The 22,355-nt window shown below is 39.4% G+C and overlaps 1 protein-coding gene across 1 annotated transcript in view; it reads right to left on the bottom strand.

Annotated features, from left to right (window-relative positions):
- The window catches only part of htr1fa (5-hydroxytryptamine (serotonin) receptor 1Fa), a 28,231-nt gene extending 13,745 nt beyond the window's left edge, over nucleotides 1-14,486 (bottom strand). Inside the window, exon 1 of the mRNA XM_086266248.1 lies at nucleotides 14,406-14,486. The gene's annotated coding sequence lies outside the window, so the exon portion shown is untranslated. The remainder of the gene's footprint in view (nucleotides 1-14,405) is intronic.
- Between the last annotated feature and the right edge of the window lie 7,869 nt (nucleotides 14,487-22,355).

Below are 22,355 nucleotides of genomic sequence, written 5' to 3'. Positions count from 1 at the left end.
ATTTTCTGCACTGCACAGCTAATTTGGTGAGAAATTCAGCATAGAGCTTTTAAAGAGTGCTTATGAATTTGTGAACACTTTGCCACATATGCATACTGAATCTATATTTAGATAATTAATAAGTAGCTGTAATACTGCATAATCAGCCAAATGAAATGAATCCAAGTGCATTCATAGTTCCTCAAACCAGCAGGAGCTAATATCCTCCGCCGGTGTTCATTAATTCTGCAAGAGTTACCTTCTAACACGACACAGTTTAAATGGACCGGGTGGGAGATTGGAAGCAAATGGCTAAAGTGATGGGAAGTCTTTGAGAAAAAAGTGTTCATGTGGAAGTAAGTTATTTAAAGATATGTTGTCCTTTTTCTAACAATGGCAGTCTTGACTTGTTTCATACTGATTATTAAATTTTTTTTTTTAATATAAGGCATTGACTTTTTAATTTCAAATGTACATTAATACAACAGCACAACTAAAAATATGGAAACCACATTTTTGACAACATGAGAATTGGTTTGAAAACTGACCAATCATTTCAATAAGATTATTGTTTTTCCTATAGATCATGAATTAACTCCTAATTAAAGAGATCTATTACAATCTATTACTGAAGTACCAGAAGTGGATAAATCAATGTAAAATTATTTGTACACTTTATACATGACTATTATAGACACATTTCTTGAGAGATTGATGTGTGTATTAGTAATATACTGTCAGAAACACATGAAATTACTGAAACTTCCATCCTGCTGACTCAAACTGCATGTTCTTCACTGTTGAAAACAGACAAGTGATTTGAGACTGCAAGGTGAAAAAAAGCTTTGAATTCTTTTGTATGCAGCTTTAAAATCTGAATACAGTATCAAAAGGCTGACATAACTGTAGGGGGTTCAAAAATTACTATGATTAATAATATAACTCTAAGGTGTTAAGCTTTCAAAACAAATTTTCAAGCAAGTCAGGGAAAAAAACTACAATATTTAATCACATATTCTTGCCGTCTCCAGAGTTTTGAGTGGTGAATTACTAGGGTTAATTTCTGCTGAGTACTAAGTAAATTGGGTGTAATTTGAGGAGACTTTTGCTCATTTTTAATTTGATTACTTTTGGAGTTTTAAGTATTGCTTTTGCTGGAAATGGCACTTGTATAAAAAACAGTGTTAAATTTGTAATATGGGAAATCAATTGTGGATATGTACTTGTGTAAAATATACAATGAAATTTAAATGTATTGTATAATGGCTCTTCTATTTACATACATTAGTAAAAACCTCAACAAATGAATATTTATTGTGACCCCGCTTTGCCTTTAAAATCGCAATAGTTTCTCTCAATACTTGACAACACAATTAACACAGTTCTTCTGTGGATTTATCCTGCCTCAGTTTATTTTAATTTAGTGCCATACTGACTAGGTAATGTGGAGATCAGGGCCCTGTGGGAGTCACACCATCTGGTACAGGACTCCTCACTCTTCCTCTGCTTGTTCTCCGTGGCTCTGGCTGTATTTTTGTCATGCTGCAAAGTGAATCTGTGAAAATACTCCATATATGGCTCTGTGTAAATGTATTTGACCCTTTTCTTATCACTCTCTTTCTTTTTGCAGTTTTTGAAAAATATTTTTACACACTTATGTTTCTGATGATCAAACAAGTTTCAATATTATACAGAGATAACACAGGCAAATACAAAATGCAGTTTCTAAATGTTGATTTAATTAAATCTATCCAAACTTAAATCGCCCTATGTGGGGGGGAAAAAGGGTTTGCCCCCTAAACCTAACAACTGGTTCTTCCCACCTTGGCAGCAAAAACGTAAAATCAGGCGTTTGCAGTAGTTGGCAATGAGTGTTTTATATCTCTGTGGAGGAATTTTTGCCCACTCTCCTTTTGCAGAATTGTTTTAATTCAGCCATACTTCAGGGTTTTCAAACATGAATGGCCTGTTTAAGTTATGCCAAAGAATCTCAAAGGCATTTATGCCACTTTTGACTAGGCCACTCCAAAACCTCTATTTTGTTTGGTGGACTGGTGTACTCTGGATCATTGTCTTGCTGCATAACTGGGGGATTTTCTTTTTGGAATTTCAGAATTTCCCCATACCATCACACTACCTCCATGTTTGACCATTGGTATGATGCTGTTTTTATAAAATGATGTGTTAGTTTAATGTCAGATGTAATGGGACTCACAAAGTTTTGTCCCATGGAATATTTTCACAAAAGTTTTGGGAATAATCAAGATGTTTTTTGGCAAGTGTGAGATAAGCCTTTCTGCTCTTTTTGGTTAAACAGTGCCTTTTCCCTTTGAGCTCTCCTATGGGTTTTTGCCAAGTCTCTTTTTTATTGGTGAAATAAACAGACCGTAACTTAGAGAAGTGAGTCCTTAATTTCTGTAGTTCTTTTGTGACCTTGATAAGTTGTTGATTTGCTCTTGGAGTAATCTTGGTCTAGCCAATCTTGGGAAGGTTAATCACTGTTTCAAGTTTTCTCCACTTGTGGAAAATGGCTCTCACAGTTGTTTGCTGGTGTACCAAAGCCTTAGAAACCCTTTGTAACCCTTTTCAGACTGATAGCCAATAACCTTGTTTTCTCAGTTGTTTCTTTAGAGTGTTGATTGTTCCTATTTGAGATCTTTTAGTCTATTTCACTTTGTCAGAACAACTTGTTTTTAAGTGATTTCGTTATCCACATGTCTAGCAGTAATCAGGCCTGGGTGTAGCTAGTGAAACTGAACCCAGCTTTCCAAAAATGTGTCTCATCACAGCTGATTCATGAATTAACAAGGGCAGAGATTTACTTTCCCCCCCAAATACTGACAAAGTTCTATTGCGAGACTATCACTGTGCTCTAAACTGCTTTAGTGGGAGGAGGCTTTCCTGCAGACTGAAGGGTGTCATATCAAATGTAGGAACGTAATAAGATTAAGTAACAATATTTCTAAGAGTGCAATAGAATCTTTTTATTTGTCTTGTTTTCAACTAAATGCTAAAATATTTAAAAGAATGTGATGAATCTCACGTCTACTCACAGCAGCAAGCAATTGGTTTATAGACACACATGCACTTCCTGCTGTATTTAATCAGTTCATGATGCGTAGGCAAACTTTGAGGTTACAGAAAACAAAGCTTATCAGAATACATTTTATATCCCTGTCTTTTATTACTTCTTTTACTGCTTATTAAAGTCTACTTTGGATTTACCAGAGAGCACATCACTGGTAATTGTTTCTGGGCTTCTACATTCAAAGCTACACAGAAATAAGAAGTTTACACCAGTACTACAGTACACTGTGCTTCACGCCACACTCAGACGTAATATAAAAAACAATTCTGGATACAACTTAAACTTTTGTGACACAAGATTAGATTACTTTTGCCTTTAATGATTTTCACCAGTGTAATGATGGATACGGATATTAAAAAAGATGAAGATTCAAATACAGAGATTAGTCAGTCCCTTGTAAAGCCTAAAGCCTACACCCCAGAGTGATCTAAATGCCCTTTTTATTTTACTTTATTTTGATCTGTGATCACACCCACCTGTTATTCAAACAATTTTCTAACAAAACAACCAGTTAGAAGAACACTGGCTTGAAGGGAGGGTGGCCTTAAACACATAGCAGCTAAAATAGCTTCTTTAATACAGTGGGTGAACTGAGGGGGCCGCACAGAGGCCCAGAATGAGATAAATCAGGACTTCTTGAACAGCTATACTCTAGTAGACACCAGGAACAAACATAAGATGTTGGCTACGTTTCTATTTTAAACTCATACTAACGCCAAAAGTCAACACAAGTTTTACATCTACAGTATTTTATCCAGTGCAATGCAAACTGAATTTAAAGATTTCTGTTCTCAGTGAAAATGACTAATTTGATAGTTGCTGTTAGTAAAAACAAAATGTTTGGGGTCAGGAAAAAAGGAAGCTTTAATAAGGTCAGAAAGTCATTTTATTATATCAGTTTTCAGTATCATCAGTTTTGAATAACTGTGACCTGCAGTTCAACATTAATGGCTCAGTGTCACTGCTTCTTTTTTGTTTCTAATTATCTCTGATCTTCCAATCAAAAATGAAAAAAGGACTACACTCCTGTTCTGCACCTCAGATGTCACATGATTATGCCATATTGAAAATCAGTTTGTTTTTCCATCCGTACATTTCCACAAATTTCCCTGCTCTGACCAGCCCTTTAGAGGCATTACAACCAAGTAAACACTTGCATCAGTGGACATGCAGAGAAGAGTTACACCAACTTGTATACACCAGAACCTGAAGATCTAGTTCAAACATTTTCTTTCAGGGCGAGCTGGAGCCCTTTTCCAGTTTTCATGGGGCAAGACGAAGGGTACATTGGGCAAGTCACAAATTTGTCATAGGGCTAACACAGAGACGCAGACAACCATTCATGCAGCCAAATGAGAATAGCCAATTACCTAAAATGCTTCTCTTTAAACTGCAGGAGGAAGTCAGAATACCCAGAGAGAACCCATGCAGAGCCATCTCATCTACAACACCTCTGTGGTAAAACCTTTTAATGTGTGTGTGGACTGAAACCTTTGATGGAAACATCCCTACAGACAAATATGGTAATTTTAGATGCAGTTACAATTTTGTTACCTTATTTGGAAAAAGTGACTTAACAGACATTTATGTAAATTAAACTTTTTGAGATTGTCACATCGGTCACTGTGGGCTGCAGAATTTGCAGTAGAGAGTTGCAAAAACAGAAATATCATGTATTTTAAAAAAGTGTCTTGCCATTACAGTCCTACCAATACATTATGTTTAAGCTTTCATGTCATAACAAATGAATTGCCGAGATAAATTCTCTGACCAATTTTGACATCAGGATGCTCGAGTACATCGGTACAGAGCAATCAAAATAAAAGCTTAGCAAATCTTGGTATGCATGTTTTGAGCCTGAGACGCACCGACAGCACACAAATCCATTGTGCTTTTTGATCCTTACTCTGAAGTATGCACATTTCACAAGCAACAATACTCACAGTTACAGTGTAACTCACAAACACCTAAACACACAAATAATAATGCAACATTATTTTACTTTCCTGCATCTACAACCCTCCCACACATACAAAGTTAACAGCTCTGGAAGTTGCTAGAACGAATCGATGAGGTCACTGCCAATTCTCACTGGAAGAGTAAAGGACAAAAGCTGCACAATCGGATCACAATCAAAATCATTTCAAACACCCTTGCATCAGTGATCTGTCCAGGGTGTACCCCTCCTCGCCACATAACAACTGGGATATGCTCCAGAGGCTCTGTAACCATGTAAACTGAACGAGCAGTTAAGGGATTGGATGGATGAATTTAGTTTGAAAACAATCTCACCAATGTGACTCAGCTGGATACTAATTTAAGCCACATTGTTTTGGTAACATCACAGAAAACACTCCTGTTTTTCTTTTTTAATAAATCAAAACTTCGTGATTTATTTAACAGGTTTGTCCTCAATGAAGAAATCCTGAACTGACACACAACTTGTGTTCCCAGTGGTGAAAATGAGCTGAAATTGAACTACAAGCAGAGGGAATTATTTGACCTTTTAAGTGGAGGATGTTTCAACCTGAACTGAAAAAAACCGCTAGGGAAAAGCCAATTAGAAATTTGTATTCAGACTGCTGGTGCCTGGATGAACAGCACTGAAAATCCCTTTAAGCTGCATAACTTGCAGTACATACCATTCAAGGCTCTACTAAAATGCTGTACCCCTTTACTCCTGTCTGGGTCCCCAATTCACAAAGCAATAAACTTTTAATGAAGATTGTTCAATTCTGCAGGACAGTGTGGCTAAAACCACTAAAAACCAGGACTAAATGTCTTTGCAATGTTTTTCTTCCGAGGACGGATGCTGTCGGCTGTCTTAGACAGAAGCGTTTCTGACCCGAGCACCTACAGTTATTGAATGCATCATAAAAGAAATCTAAAGATTGAATTTGATGCTATCAATAACATTGTTTCATCACCCCACTCTTCTCTACAATGCTTCTCTGTCCATGGCGATAATAAGTTTTTTACTCTTTTCTTGATAAGGTTATGGTTATGAGGAGCAGTATTCGTCGTGTGACGTATCAGCTTCATCTCTGACTGTTCAGAACTTATTTCAACTTATCAGCTTTCAAGCTCTGATGCCATTGATTAGCAAAATGAAGTCATCTTCTACTAATACTGTCCTCTGTTAAAAGTTTTGTCAGTGTTGGCCCTGCTAGAGTAGCAGTAATTAAGCCCTCATTGTCAGGATTTACCTACCCCTATTTTACTTAAGTAGTAGCCTTGCTTAGACCCTGCTGTGTCCTTGAACTATAGCCAGCTACAGACAGGCACAATATTTATGATGATATTCAGCCTGGCTTTTGGAAAAAAGGTACTTTTCCTCATGAGAGATCTGTAGCTGCTCTTCTGAGAATTTAAATGATCATTTAATATCCTCTTATCCGCGTGATTGTTCTGTGTTAATGCTACCTGACCTCTGCATTTCACTCCTGATTATGAAGTTTGCAACTGGTTAGCATGTCAGGCAAAGGTATATACTGGTTTATTTCTTATCTTAAAAATCTGGGGTTTGCTATGCATTTTTTAAACTTCACACCTCCTAATTATCTCATAATCAGAATTAGAATCAGAATACTTTATTGATCCCTGGGGGAAATTATTTTTTGTTACAGTGCTCCATTTTAAACCAACATTAAGACAAGACAGACAATACACTAACTAAGAATAGTACAATATATACATATATATACATACATACATACATAAGTCACTCATAAATAAATAGTTGGAAAAGAAACATGTGTAGCTGTAGCAGCAAACAGTGTGTTAAGTGGATGCGTTGTACAGGGAGATGGCCACAGGCAGGAATGATTTCCTGTGTCGTTCAGTGGTGCTTTTCGGTAATCTCAGTCTCTCACTGAACGTGCTCCTGTGACTGACCAGCATGTCATGGAGTGGGTGGGAGGTGTTATCCAACATTGTCTTTATCTTGGACAGCATCCGCCTCTCCGACACCACCTTGAGGGAGTCCAGCTCCATCCCCACAACATTGCTGGCCTTACGGATTAGTTTATTAAGTGCAGTATTTGCACATAATGTCTAGCAGAGCTCAGTTATTGTCTTTATGTTTGCTGGCCTTGAGACATGTTGTAGAGAGTTTTACAATATGATACCACTTTGATTATATTTACCTTTTCCTTAAGGGGAAAACCTTATAAAGCTTAGAGTTCATAAAGGCTCAAGTTCTTTAATGCTGTCAATAAACAGGTGCCACACAATTTCTTAGAGCTCGCAACAGATAATACAGAGGTTTGCCAGTTTAAAATTCTCATCCTTATGTGCAAATACTGCATCAGCTCCTGTGTATGTGGTCACACAGTTTGCCTAAGGACCCTGGGTAATCAAGCTTTTGAGGCTGTGGGATCTGAACAGTGGAATGCGCTGCCTGCATCTCCAAGGTTTACAGTTCATAAATACATAAAACCAGAACTGGTACACAAACATTACCCAAATGCCTGTTTGAGCAGACATGTATTTAGGAAGGATGTTTACGTTTTAGCTTTTGATTTACTTTCATCACTAGTTTTATTCATTCTTTGAATAGCTTTTAATCTTGGGTTAGATTTTTTTTAATTTCTCTACTGTTTTTTAATTTCAGTATTGTGTAATGGCTCTTATTGGATCTCTCTGACTTTTATCTGTCTTCCTAGATTTTTACATTATTGTGTAATTTTAACTATGTAAAAATTGTAAGCTCATGGACCGTGAAATCATCACAATTATTTGACCTTAGCTATAAAGAGTCATAAAAGTCTCTGTATTTTGGGTCCTTAAACATGTTTGCATTATATGCTTTTCAAAATAACATGCTTGTGTGTTGGTGTTGCATCTTCTCCCTCCCTGTGTGTGTCAGTGTGGCACAAACACAAGAGCGGAGTAGACACATGGAATGGATGCCTTGAGAGACAGGTAAAGTAAAGATAACGCTGCTGAATCTGACTCTTTACATTTGAGTAAAAGCAATAAAGGCTTTCAGTATTTGTTAAGCTGGTTATGACAGTTCTGTTTAGGTTCAACAGCTACCATCTAGGGATGTTCCTGGAGACTAATTTATTGAAGTTAAACAAGAAAATAAATAGACTAGTCGACTAGCCTAAAAGACAGAAAAAACGACAGAAAACATTTAAAACTGAGCCCAGTCTAATCACTCGAGTTAAACAATGGTTTCTTAGTTATATTCTTACACAGACTATATGCAGCCACATAAAAGTACTACAGAAGCATGCCAGTTGGCAACTTGAATTTCTGGTGTCAAACAGCAACATTTTAATGTAGAGTTAATTAGTCGCACTCATCCCTACTATATCTAGGTGTTATCCAAAAAACCTGTGGCACTGTCGGTGCTTTGACGCTTCCCATGATTTCTTTTCTCACTTGACCCACTAGAACAACACCCTCACTGTGTACCGGAACTCCCGATTTCCAAAGAAAGATACTTGGCCAAGCATTGTGTCTTTTCATCCTGTTAGTGAAGTGCTCAACATGGTTGTGTGTTGGTACTATGCAGAGCTTAGCACAGCATTGTCTACATGCTGTAGCTGTGTACTGTCCGTCCATCCATCCATCCATCCGTCCATCCATCCATCCATCCATCCATCCATCCATCCATCCATCCATCTATCCATCCATCCGTCAATCCATCCATCCGTCTGTCATCCATCCGTCCATCCATCCATCCGTCCGTCCATCCATCCGTCCATCCGTCCATCCGTCCATCCATCCATCCGTCCATCCATCCATCCGTCCATCCATCCGTCTGTCATCCATCCGTCCGTCCGTCTGTCCGTCCGTCCATCCATCCATGTCTAGCTCACAAAGGCAGTAGTCTAAGCAGAGAACCCCAAACCTCCTTCTGCCAGGCCATGTCCTCATCCCATCTCAGAGGATACTGACGCAAGCCTGCTAAGAATTATTAAATTCTCTCTTAGAAAACCTCCCCCAGCTTCCCAAATGACCAAACTCCTTATCCTATTGATAAGGGACAGCTCATCCACTCTTAGGAGGAAACTCATTTCTGCCACTCAAATCTGTGATCGAATTCTTTCCATCAGTACCTAGAGTTCATGGCCATAGATGAAGGTGGGACCATAGACTGACCATAAACCTTAACACTCAGCTCCTCTTCACCTTAACAGACTACTACAGCATCCACATCACTACAGACGGCACCAATCCATCTATCAATCTCCCACTTCACTCTCCCCTCACTACTGAGTAAGATCCTGATGTATTTAAACTCCTCCACTTGGGCAGAAACTTGTCCCTGACCCAGATTCAAAGTAATATTTTTTCAGAGTTTCTTCCTCTTCACTTTTAATTTTGCTGTCATTACCTTACCCGTACATGACAACTTTTCAACAGTACAGCATTCTACCTACATAAAGCATCAACGCTGTGGGCTTACATGTTGTATTTGAGTTGGAAGACTACATGCAAGAACATCTGTATTTACATAGACAAACACCTTTGCAAACGTATACTAAGGTGTAAAGCCTGCGGGAGGCTTATAGATAGGGAATGTTTTCACAGATAGCTGTCAGAGTCAAATTTAAGCAATTTTAGGCTTTGAAAGGCATCAGCAGTTATCTACAGGCCACTTTGCCCTTTGTTTCTAATGGTGATCCACTTTTAATAAACCTATTAGAGCAGATGAAAAGGGAACAGCAGAATGCAAATGCAGCGTGAATTTCTTTATTATATGGTACTTCCAACAAACAATCACCCCCACTTCAATAAAAACATGTCTACCACCATCACTGTTTCATAGTGTATCATCAAATGTGTTTAAGAAAATGAACCAAATAGTGCTGTTTGCTTGCCTTCACCTTTTTCATAGCATGTCCACATCATAAATCTGTTTTTTTTAACATTATCAATAATATTATTGACAGGAATGTTATATAATTTATATAAATGATACAAAAATAACTGCACCTTTTGGAAGGATAAGTTAGTGACGCTTTGAGTTTTCAAAGGGAAGAACTGGCAGAAAAAGGGGGAACTGTGCTACACTATTCCCTTTGGGATGAATGCAAGGATTCTGTGAGACTTTCAGGTCTCCAAAAGACTTTTTGGGCTGTCTCTTTGATGCAGCCCCCAGAAGATATGCAGGCATAGAAAGAGACATAGAATAGAATTGAATACATGGATGGACATATGAGATCCTGTGGTCTTTACTGCATTGCTCTCAGAAAACAAACCTAACCAAGTGATATTGTTACATAAGCTTTCAAGATGAGCATATAAGTATGATGAGTTGTTTATTCCTTAAAACACTCTGTGTAATGGACATTACAGCCTCTAGGTGCCGCTAATGGGTCTTTATGGGTCCTCCCCCCCTGTTCCATTAGGAGTCAATTTCATATAAGATGCCATAGGGGAGACCATCTTTCAAGGTCCAGGGCAGAGTCCACTCAGTTAGATATGACCAGATGATGGACTCTTCAGGGCTAATAACAAACCCCTGTTTTTCTTTTCATTTTGTATTTTTCTTTTAGAGTGTGCATTCATCACCCTTGCAAAGTCATTTAATGTCTAATGGCTTCAATTAATTTTTAAGAATAAAACAAGTAAATAGGTGGCTATTTTATTGTTTCTGCACACTTATCTATCTCTCTCTCACACACAAAAATGAGAGTGTGCAATATTGCTATGTTTGTTCTCTGCTGTCATGGTTTTGAGCATCGCCTTCAAAAATCCATGAAAAAAACAATAAGAGCTGTCAAGATTTCGGTTTCTTTTGGCGGTTAATGTAGGCATAAGAACCCTTAATTTGAATTTTCATCTGCCATGTACTGGTGACAATTAATTAAACATTGATTCGGGGAGGCCTTGGACTTTTTAAGGTAGCTGGAAAGCAGTAATGCACATCTTTTTAGGACAGGCAGAGCTATGAGACAGAGAATTCAACAAGATATATTTTCATTGTCTGGTAGCAATTGGTCAGATGTGTCTAAACAGGTTTTGATTGAGGCTCTTGATTCTGTGACATGTGTCAGTGAAAAGATGTACATCAGCTATGTGGCTGGGCTTTGTTAAGAGCCAGAGGGAAATGGAAAGAAGACAAGATAATGCTTGTCCCAGAAGTCTTTCTTTAAAACGATTTAAGCCATTACATTTATGAAAAATGTGCCAGCCCTCATCTGATTTACTTGGATCAGCTGAAAGAGAAATCTTAAAAGCTTCATTTCTCTAATAAAATTATGTTTTGAGGTAAAAGACTGGCCACAGGTAAAGGATAACATGTGTATTTAAGAGTAAAGACAGCAAACAAATACCCCTTCAGGACAAACAATATAAGATGTTCTATTTTGCTGATATACTGTCTTTTGCACTGCTGATACTATCAAATAATTCAAAGTGTAAACAGAAACAGCAGGTCTTGTCTGCATACCAATCACAAAACTACAGATATTACATACTTTTAAATATTTAAAGAGTCTTATGTTAGATGAAGAACTCTCAGCTAAGCACTGAAATCCACTGTGATGCAAAGAAAACAAGTTTATCGGAGCATGACATAAACAGAAGGGGAACACAAGGTAAATATCATTTTTGTAGTGAGCAAACACATCCGCTACACCTTTTGGTTTAGTTCATCTACTCAGTGCTGTTTGCTAGTTTCCTTTGAGGGGCTGCAAAAACTCAAACTGTAAAATATTCAGAGCACAATGCATCAACGCACAGGTTATTCAGTATTGCCATAGAGCTTTGCTCTTTACTGCTCATCCCTTATGGAGTAATTATAATAATAATCCTGCAGCCCAAGCTTACAGCCTAAAGTTTACCAACATTGCCTCTCAGAACTTCTCAGAGGCATATTTTTCAGCTACCTTTCAGCGTAAGGGAAATATTAATGTTACATTCACATTTACATAAAGTTGCAGGGATGCTTTTATCATTTCTTACACAGAATACCGTGATGCACTCTGGGTGAATTAGCAGAATGTGTGACATGGGTGTCTGTTTTATTGTTGAACCCTTGTCATTTTGTGTTTTGTTTGCTTTTTCTGTTGCTAAATGTTTATATATATATATTCTGCTCATTTTCCATGTTTTGTTTGCTTTTAATGTTTCTCTTTTTATTGAAGTCTTTGTAAGTCTCTCCAAGCCCACCCACCTCCTTCCCCGAAGGTCCCTAAACCCTCGTTAAGAAACACAGAAGTAGTGTAGTACCATTGCTATTAAAACTGTGACTATTAAAATGGGATCTCATAAATTTCCTATCTGTAAATTTGACCTTTGACCAAAATCAAATGTGTCAGCTAAAGATGTATGAAGCTTTAATAATTTAATGAGGTAAATATGTTCTTGCAGAATCAAGCATGATCACAAGTAAGGATGAGGTAGGACAAACTGTCAATAAAAACTAGCCTCAGGCAAAATTGATTCTATTGCTGTACTACTGCTCTTATTGATATTTAAAAAATAAAATCCTACTCTGTCTTGCAGTATATGTTGCAACATAAATTTTAGAATGGATTTTGCAATGACTTGGATCTTTTTGTTAAGCATGAAATGGATAAAGCATCACTCTGGTATGTGATATTGTATCTATGGGAATCAGTTAGCATGAGCTACACTAAATACTTGCTACTCCGGGGCCCTCAGACCATCACGAGCCACGACGTGTCCTTGGTCTGACTCTGCTACTCATCACTGAGGTCCATTATTTTTCTTTCCAAGATAACTTCGCAGCTGTAATTAAGTTCCATAAGTAAATGTGTCACCTTGACCAGAAAAAGAGCCCAGCGTGGAGACCTTCTCAAATATTTCATGTCATTTAAATGAAAGAGTCCTTAATACTGTCCTCAAGCTTCTGAAGGATGGTGTGGCACTTTGCTGTGCGTGCACATGGACCACTCTAGTATCCTGGGAGTTATATCCATATGTACATCTTATCTCAATATTAATGTCAGTGGAGCAAGATGTATATCCTTTATAACGAGGCAGGAAGTCAGGGGTGGATGAACATTTACTGTGTCCAACTGACATGTAGCCAGGACAAGCCCTGCGATTAGCATTGATATTTCCATATCCTGAAAACACAGACTTTCACCATTAGCCAAGTCATTGTATAACCTTACTATAAAATAACCTTGCCATATTTTCCATAAAAAGACTCAGCCATGTGCACACATCAGGGAAGAAATACTCTTTTTTTCAAATGTTGTTAGTAGATATAAATGTTGCCAAATTGGCCCATTAGGATATTGACATTCACATCTGCAGATGTGCATGAACATGCATGCAGTCAGATATGTGACCATGCTTGGTTCTCACAACTATATGAAAAAGCAAAGCCTCTCCTTTGATGCCATCACTGTTTCTCACTCTCTCTTTATCATACCAGCACATAATCCTACACATATGCTGTAATACGCACACAAACACATCCACACTCCCTTCACATACAAGGCTCTGCCTGTCTCTACCACACATCATCCTCCTCCTTGAGCACACTTGATGTAATGCTGTAGGTTTGATCTTCCATGGGTTGGTCCAGGAACACCAGTGAACCTGCTGATGCTGCTGGTCAAAGAACTATTTCATTGCAGCAAAAAAGCCTTGTAGCTGAATTCCACCAGGTATTTGGAAACCTGATTGCCTGCTATAAAATGTCCTTCTGATGTGAAGCGCATTATGAGCAGCCAGAGAATATGGCTGTATTATATATTCACAAACACACATGTAGCAACTCGAAAGCCTTTGCTTTCAGAAGAACATTTCAAGACAAGATGGTTTTTTTTCCTCATCCTTTTTCACTCTTGATAAGCCATGAAGATCCAAACAATACTCAGTCAATGCAAAAACAGCCTGTACCAGGAGCAGGTACATTAATTTGTTGCTGTCTCTTATATAATTAAAACCGCACGCTCATTATGAAGTCACTGTGTTAGATCTGAGAGGAGGGTAAACTGAATAAAAGAAAAGAAAACGAAGGACTGTAACTTTATCAAAAAATAGAAAGGTACAAGTGTAAAGATGGTGCATCGTTCCTGAGTCTTTTTGAACATCCAGTTCAGACTTTATCGAATTATAAGCGTGGAAATAGTTGTGCTTTGCACATATGTGGAGGCAAAGTGGGAGCTCTGCTTTGATTTATACATGTACAAAGACAACGTTGCAATATCTGAGTGACATTTCAAAAAACAATTAGGGTACCAAGACTATATTGATGCCACATTAATTAAGCTTAATATGCACTTGGCACATAGAGATCTGTCTCTGTCTAGAAAGTCCTTCCTAATTTCGGTCCATGAATTCAAAAGCTGAACACAGTCTGTCTCTCAATAAATGCACAACCTGCAGAAAATAAACTTACCCACTCTTCCGCTGCAGCGATTAAATAACAGACGAAACCAGTCACTGAGAGAAGTGTATTACATTCCCCATTAATGTCCATTCACAGCTCAACGACGCTCACGCCGACACCCGTCCGTGTGCCGACGGAAGGGGACGCGCAAGCGAGAGCGCGCCTCTTGGCCAGCATAGACAGAGCTCTGAGAGATGCGTCAGTAAGGAGGAGGTGTGAAGACAAGATAAGAGTAATAACAGCCCTCCAGTAATGAAGAAAACGAGTATTATTGTGGCATTTTGTATATAACTTTGCCAGATGCGCAAGAACGTCGCCTAGCCTGCTACTGGTTCGCTATGACCTTAGTGTAATGCAGCGTAATTGGGTATCTTATACGATGGAAACGGGGTAGTGGATACAAAACAAGGATGTTTGACTGCTTAAATGTGTTGGAGCCACACGCAAGTTGTGAACATGCATGCATCAGGTGGAGTACAGAATGGTTATAACTTCTGTAACTTGAGTTTTGCACCAACATTTGTGCTGAACATAAATAGTTAACATTAACATGGGGAATTTGTAGCAGCAGTACACAGTGCCTAGAATATGCATCATTGGTCACATTAGCAAGAAAACTCGCTGTATTGCAGAAACACACTTATTTTACAGAGAAAGTGTGAAATCTGTGCAGGTTTCATGAGGAGGCGATGAAAGCCTTCATTAAAGAATGCAAACAAGTATGAAGCCACTAGAAAAAAATAATGGAAAAAGTAGATGTCATTTTGGTTGTGTTGGTGGTTGAGATGTTGGTCATTACTAGGGAATTGGAAAACACTGAATATAAAATGAGCTGGCTTGTGATCTAGAGCTGGAGGTGTGTGTTATCAATCTCTCAACTCACCTCCCTCTGAGCACTGCAGCTCTCTGCTGTTTATTTAGCCGGGTGTTATGTAAATGTGTAGTCACTATGTTTCCTGTAAGAAACCATTGGTTGATGTTTAGTCTCTTATGATTGACTGGTGGATGTAGATTGGCTTTATAGCTGTTATGGCAGGGTGTGGAAATAAAATATGGCCACTTTGTGATGTGTTGCATAGGCTGATCATGCACTGTGGACTTGCATTTGCTTCATTTGATTTAATAAGAAAACATAAGACTGGAAAATGAAAATAAATTGGTCTTAAATTTTCTGCACTGCAGTCTACTCGGCTTGGCCACAGTGATAAAGAATTATCATTGCTGCTGCCTACAACAACACCTGTGAGAAGCTGAAGCTCCTGTTAGTCACTGAGAATAAAGTATTGGTTGCCAAATGATACAAAACCTTTACTGAATCACATATAGACAGAGTGAAAAATTTGGTTCTTGTAAGTGTTGACTTTTGGATAAATGTTCCATTTCCTTAGAGATAAATCTGTGGACAGCCTTAATCTCTACAATATCTACATCAGGTGATTCTATGCTCCTCAAAACAAACACTGGCCACATGTAACAAACCTCCTTTATCTATTTAAAAAAGCTCATTTGTGAAACTGACATTTTATTTGATATGCTGGCTCTTGGGTTTCTCCAGTGGGGCGATCGTGGCTCAAGAGTTTGCACTTCGTCTTGTAATCGGAAGGTTGCCTGTTCGAGCCCCGACTCCAGCAGTCTCAGTCGTTGTGTGCTTGGGCAAGATACTTCACCCATTGCCTGCTGGTGGTGGTCAGAGGGACTAGTGGCACCAGTGTCTGGCAGCCTCGCCTCTGTCAGTGCGCCCCAGGGCAGCTGTGGCTACAATGTAGCTTGCCATCAACGGTGTGTGAATGGGTGGATGACTGAATGTAGTGTGAAGCGCTTTGGGGTCCATAGGGACTAAGTAAAGCGCTATACAAATACAGGCCATTTAGTCTATGCATAACAAGTGGCCTTCTGTGGGAAAGGAGAAATACAATTAAGTAATTCTGGGAAACCACAAGCCTATTAAAGTGGAAATGTCCCTTCTTTTAATAAACCCTCCGGAAAGTAAACCAATTTGATCAAAGTGTTGAACCTTTGGGGGAAGCCATCTATGTTGTTATGTTTAGGTAGTACAACCTGCAATGAATCTGCAGTGAATTAAGGCAATTCAGAGGCCAAAAGAGGGTCCAACACTCATACTGGTAAGGTGTACCACTAAAATACAATTGAGTGTATATTATGCTGTTTTAATGCTAAAACAATTAATGGATCTATGAGAATGCAACCTTAAGTGGATATAATTTATTGGAATTTATTGGCCTGGGAGCTGCTGCCATTCCCCTTTGAGACATTCTACAAACCGCAGCCTCAATTCATGCTCAAGACATCTGCCATTATCTACTAGAAATGGTGTCAAACCTAAAATGAGGATCTCATCCCAGGTAGTGAACTAAAAACAAAAACAAAACCTTAACTTAGCGATCGATCCATTTCAAAGTGTTCAGCTTAGATGTTCAAAATGCAGGGTCAATTCCCTAATTTGTGCACTCAAATATTCTTAAAACAAGTGCGTACACAAAATTATCAATCGGCGAAACGTGTTTATGAGCCAAATCAATTTCAGTTATTCAGTGTAGTGAATTAGAATGATTCTAAATCAAGAGCAACATGCTCACTCTTTGCAATCAAAGGCTCGGGCTGCAATAATTAAGGTGTTGAATGTTGTGTCCCCTAAGGCAAGAACTGTCGCCGAGGAAGGAAGCAGGTGGAGGACAAGAACCGCCTGATCTGTCAAACCAAGATCAGAGACTCAGTGCAATAATTTGACAAACCTCCATAACCTAGGTCTTACAAAGAAATGAGAGTGAAAGTGATGAAATCCAAGGATGGAAACTGAATAAATTTTATGGTTATTTAACACATTTGAAAGCTGATACAAGCAGTAAGGGAACTAATGGTATTAAATGTTGTTTTCAGTCAAATCCCTTTCAGTCATTGTTTTAATATGCTTTATATACATTCATTTAAAATATATGTTTTACTATTTGGGGATTCGGTATTTGTCCATATTACACAATGTGAAAAATTTCACACAAGAAAATATTGAGTAATCCCGGATAGTAAACCACAGATTTGTGCGTACACAGGTTTGTAAAAAAATAAAAATAAAAAAAGATATGGGCAACATTTTCTTTACCATTACATCTACATGCACATATGTGTCCATTTCATTAGGGTTTAATGATATAAGCTGGTAATTCTGTGCTTTCATATGCAAGCAGAGTGCATGAACGATTTACATTTGAGCAGGCTGCTCTTAAGGGTAAACACCAACAAACTGCTTTCTAATTAAATCAATTTCTAGGGAAAAATGTAGGAGTCCAGTTTCAGGTACCTGCAAGCGGAGGCTCGGGAAGTCTATATTTTACGTCTATTGCTGTTGTCTATCTATCGAAACCTAATCTTCCATCATCTTTTTTTATCTGCTTTAAATAACTAAAGCTTCATATTTAAACCAGCTCAGGCTCCTATTTTTATTCCGCATTATAGAGAGACTTTATAAGGAGCTCTCAGTAGAGAAATTACAATCACAGTTGTTGTTTTTAATTAGCAGTGACTTTTTTGCCATCTTATCAGTGTGAAGATTAAACTGAAAATTTAATGAACCTTCATCATGCTTTAGTCATGTGTGTCTGCTTATTGCTGTCTTCGACTGCAAAACCTGCCACTTTTAATGTTGTCTTGCTTGTTAACGATCATACACAGCAAGTTAAACAGAATAACGTTTCTGAACAATTAATATTTTAAGTCTTCACTGAATTTAATATAGTATCTGCTGCATTGTCTAATCTTTTATCTTTCTTTTATAAAAAGCAGATATCCATTTAAAAAAAAATAACACTGGCAATTATTACAAGCTTGCCACACTTTAAAAACACCACAACATCCCAGTGTGCTTGCTTGTCTACGCCTACTACTGTACAACCTATTTTACTCATTCTTTTATGTCGTCATGAATGTTATGTAACAAGGTCAACAGATTTGACACACAAATTCGGCAGGTATTCTGAAGGACTATAGAACTGGTATGTTGTCTGCCATTTATTTAGTCATGATGGGATATCTAGAAAGCTCAGAATAAGCGGAGGTTACATCAGTATGGCCTTCTCACTGGGAAAACTTGTGTTTTATTCAGTGTTGTTTTTGTGGCCATACAATGTATTTGTATATTGTTACACATATTTAAAGCAAGAAGGTAGGAAAAACTGAAAAACTGTCTCAAATGGCACATGTAGCACATTTTTGGTAATTGGGTATCACAAAAAATAAGTTGTGCGTAAGATTTTTTTTTAAATCCAAATGGCCACATTTACTGTATTCTTGTACTCCTGCAATCTTATCTGCTCACATTTGTAGTAAAATTACTAAAATGGGGAAAAAAGTTTGCATTTAAAATTCAGCCTTGTTTGAAAGGGGGGGGGGGGGGGGGGGGAGGAGCCAAATTAGAGCACATGTGTTGGATGGTGTGTTTATTCTCTCTTTTTTAGAAAAAGACGCAACCTGTTCTTCAAATGCACGACTCATCTCTGGCTTTGCTTAACACCTGTTCCAATTTTCTGAATTATAATCACTCCAACTGACTTCCATGTCTTCAAATTAAGGAAAAAAGGCTTACAGTAAGAACATAATGTTTGCAGAGTAGGGACAAAGGTTTGAAATTTGCACTGTTCTAACAGATATACACTCCCCCCAAATTTTTTTTTTGTTGTTTTCTCTTTTTTTGGTTTACTTAAAAAAGTTATGCCAAGCGGTTTCATACAGCTGTGTTAAGTAACTCCCAAAAAACATTTATTTTAGTAATTTTCATTATTTCAATATAATACAGTGTTTTGGCAGTATCTCAATGGCTTTTTTATTGAGTCAGTTCAACATATTTGAATAAAACATAACCAGTTTATTAAGAGTTATGTAACACAGTCGCCTGAAACCTCTTGACATAACTTTTTAAAATAATTCCAAAATTACTGCACTGGGCCCCGGTCTGATGGGCCTGGGCCCCCCTTCCCTGGCGGGTCGCGGAGGGTGGGAGTGCCTACTGGGGTCAGCGGGGGAGCTGGCCCCAGGGAGGGGTTACCTGCCCCTCCCTTCCTTCCCTCCCCATCTCCAGCTGCCTCCCTCTTCCCGCTCCTCCACAACCACCCACACATGCAGGGCCTTGGAGTGGGGGTATGTCACCAGGGTGCAGAGGAGGCTACCCCCCCCCCCCCCCCCCCCGTCCCCTTCTGGCTGCCTCTGCCTCAATTTTATCCCACAACTTAGACATTCACATTATTCACACTCTCATTACACATACATATAGGATCTTGGGGGTGGGCACAATCACGGAGTCCAAATCACCATCAGGGTGTATACCTCACCCCTGACGTCGTTGCCCACCTCTCAATTTTAAATACACTTAGTCATTGAGGGTTAGCAGGAGGGACTATGCGCTTACCTGCTGCTCCTTGGCAGGTAGCTCCATGCCCTCCTGGGTTTTAATTGCACCTTAGAACACATATGCATCAACACTACAATGAGCGGGTGGAGGGAGGTTTGGAGTCTTCTCCCACCCCCATTCTCTGCGGCCTGCTGGAGCGGGAGGGCTAGTAGGAGGAGTTGGCCGTCCGACTGCGGTCTGGGGTGTGGGGCCTCCCTGCTGCTGCGGAGTCGGGGTGGTCTGCCTCTCCCCACCGCAGGGAAAAGGGTAACACCACCTGGGTCTGGGTGCAATTCCCCCCTCCAGGGGCAAGGGTACCTAGACCCGGTTTGTAGAGTACGCTTGGGGAGTGTGATTGTGTGTACAGCGTCTCTTTATGTCTGTCTCCACGTTGGTTGAGTGTGGAGTGAGTGCATATGAGAGCATGAGGGTGGGAATGGATGTTTGTATCTGTGGGTGCCTGTATGTCTGTGTCTATATGTCAGGTTGGGTATCAGACGCCACCTCTCTGGGGACACCTCAGGCCCTCCAAGGTTTGGAGGCCTATCTCCACCCACCACCACTTCCCCTGCCGGTGGCGGACTCCCTCAGGTGTCGGTGTGTTGGTGGTTCTTTGTGTCTGGGGGTGGGCGTCCGGGTACACACCGGCTCACTCCTTGGCGGCCGCTTGTCGGGGCCTGGGGCCTGGGGCTCGCTCGGGCCCCTTTGGAGGTGGGGTGCCCCCGGCCTCTCGGCCTAGGGCTCGGTCACTCAGGCGCAGCTGGGGGCCGGCGGAGCTCACGGGCGCGTCACTGCAACTCCCCCTGACTTCTGCTCCGCGGCTGCTGGGCGAGCCCTCATCTGGGACTCTCCTCGGCTCTTACTGGAACAGTGGCGCGGCTGCCCCTCTGTTGGTCTTCCATGGTCTCTTGTGTTCTGGGGGCCTCTGGATGTCTGGAGTTTTGATCTCCTCCATACCCGCTTCACACCCTGGAGGACGGGGCTGTGGCCCCCCCACACTCCCTAGCAGATCATTACATGGAGAAACCTTTGGAATGCAAGCATGCTGATCCACACAGGTATGCACACATGGGTATTCACAGACGCGGACTAAAGCTTTCTTGGCTGCTGCCTCAAAGCACACTGTGCGCTGTCTATCTTGCGTGCTGCACAATATCGTTTTTTACTTAGTAAATACTGATATCTATGACTAGCTAGTTTATTGTGATGGTGCTTTGTTTTCTCTATTATTATGTTGCTCTTTGTTGTTTGCTGTCTCCTCTGTTTGTTTTTGTTTGTTTGTTGTTGTTTTTTTCTCCATACAGGTGACCCAGGAGTTTTTTTTTTTTCTCTCTCTTCCCCCCCCCCTTCTCACCGTCTCTTCTCCCCTTTGGTTTTCTTTCTTTCTCTCCCCCTCTCTCTCTCATTCATTCCCCCTGTCCTATTTATTTAAAAAAAAAAAAAAAAAAAAAAAAAAATGACAAAGGATGAACTGAAGCTCTGCCATCACGTAATGTCGCATACTGCTGTTTCTGATGTCATTTAGAAAAAATAAATAAATAAATAAAATAAAATAAAATAAAATAATTCAAAAAATAAATACTTTATTCATGGAATCCAACTAAAGATGATTCTTTAAAATCACCAGTCGTGAGGTTACTTTTTGTGTTTTGAGTGTAACCGAGTCAAATTTTTAGTGGCTTTGCAAAAGCTTACATTATTGTTGTTTGCTGTCTCTTTCAGTTTAGTGTTGATATCACACTCGCTCCTTGGGTTTCAGAGATACTTCAGGCAAAGATCAGTAGAAGATACTCCAGATTTGATGGCACCCCTGCAGAGATATAAACCTTTGCTGTGTCACAACATAGATCCACTGGTGATTGCAGCTCATTGGAATCATCAGAGTGTGTCGCGTATTCTATCTAACATATCTTTTAATTTAAAAAAGAGAGAAAAAAAAAAACAGACAGAGGAACATCTGTTCTCTGAACTTAAAGTTATTTTTTTCTTTTTCTTTGTGCACACTTGAATACTCCCACTGCCTGCTTTCGACGAGATGCAGTGCTCTTCCACTACAAGAGCAATAAATTGGAGGTTTAAGGATGAAGGAGCACTTGGTAAAAGAGCGTTCAAATATAATTTTTCCTGCTTTACTGAACTGCAGTCCATTATTTCCAAAACAAATCAGCTATTTCACCACCCACACAATTGAATATCAAAAGCAACACAAATAATTTGAACCAAATGTTCTGTGCACAGCGTGGGAACTATAGTGAAGGTAGACAGTGCGAAACAACCCCGGGTCACACTTGTATAACATGCCAATACTCTATTCTCCACCATCGGCTATTAGTCATTTAAGAGAGACAGATGGATGGCACGGCTTCTTTAATGTCATCACGACACAAGCATTACCTAATGATTTCCTGCCCTCGAGTTTACAGTAAACAGGCACAATTAGGGCTGGCAGGGGCAGCGATAAGTGAGAGCAACCTGGAACAGTTGTATTATATTATTGCCTGAGAATATTATGGGAATGATTTTGACACTCATGTTTCAAGATTCTTAAACAATAACAAGCA

The sequence above is a fragment of the Aulonocara sp. 'chitande type north' Nkhata Bay genome, linkage group LG16, assembly GCF_057382095.1.
Source record: "Aulonocara sp. 'chitande type north' Nkhata Bay isolate Kocher_YH1m ecotype deep benthic linkage group LG16, A_spYH_male_GT1.1, whole genome shotgun sequence".
Lineage (NCBI taxonomy): Eukaryota > Metazoa > Chordata > Actinopteri > Cichliformes > Cichlidae > Aulonocara > Aulonocara sp. 'chitande type north' Nkhata Bay.
This window is presented reverse-complemented; position numbering and strand designations above follow the sequence as displayed.